Source organism: Morone saxatilis, unplaced genomic scaffold (assembly GCF_004916995.1).
Source record: "Morone saxatilis isolate NCDOM2014 unplaced genomic scaffold, NCSU_SB_2.0 Contig18, whole genome shotgun sequence".
In the NCBI taxonomy this organism is placed as follows: Eukaryota; Metazoa; Chordata; class Actinopteri; family Moronidae; genus Morone; species Morone saxatilis.
In genome coordinates, this window is record NW_023339740.1 from 27894185 (window position 1) to 27894499 (window position 315).

Consider the following 315-nt stretch of genomic DNA (forward strand, 5'->3'; position numbering starts at 1 on the left):
CCTGATTCAAAGATAAACAACAATAATAATTTGTTGAACTCACACACTGAATCCACAACACAGCAGTTTGTTTAGTGAGTAGGAAAAAAACGTGAGTATTTACATCTACCGTCATACACGTCACAGTTTATACCCATGCTAACACAATAAAGACTTTTATATACAAGAAATACTTTTTAGCATCATTGTACAAAGAATACCATCATAGTAACTCACTATCTGGATTTGTCTTTGATGCAAAATACACAAAATAATAATAATGAAGCTCCGCTCAGCTGCCCTGAAATAATCAGAATCATTAGACAAAAGGAACTT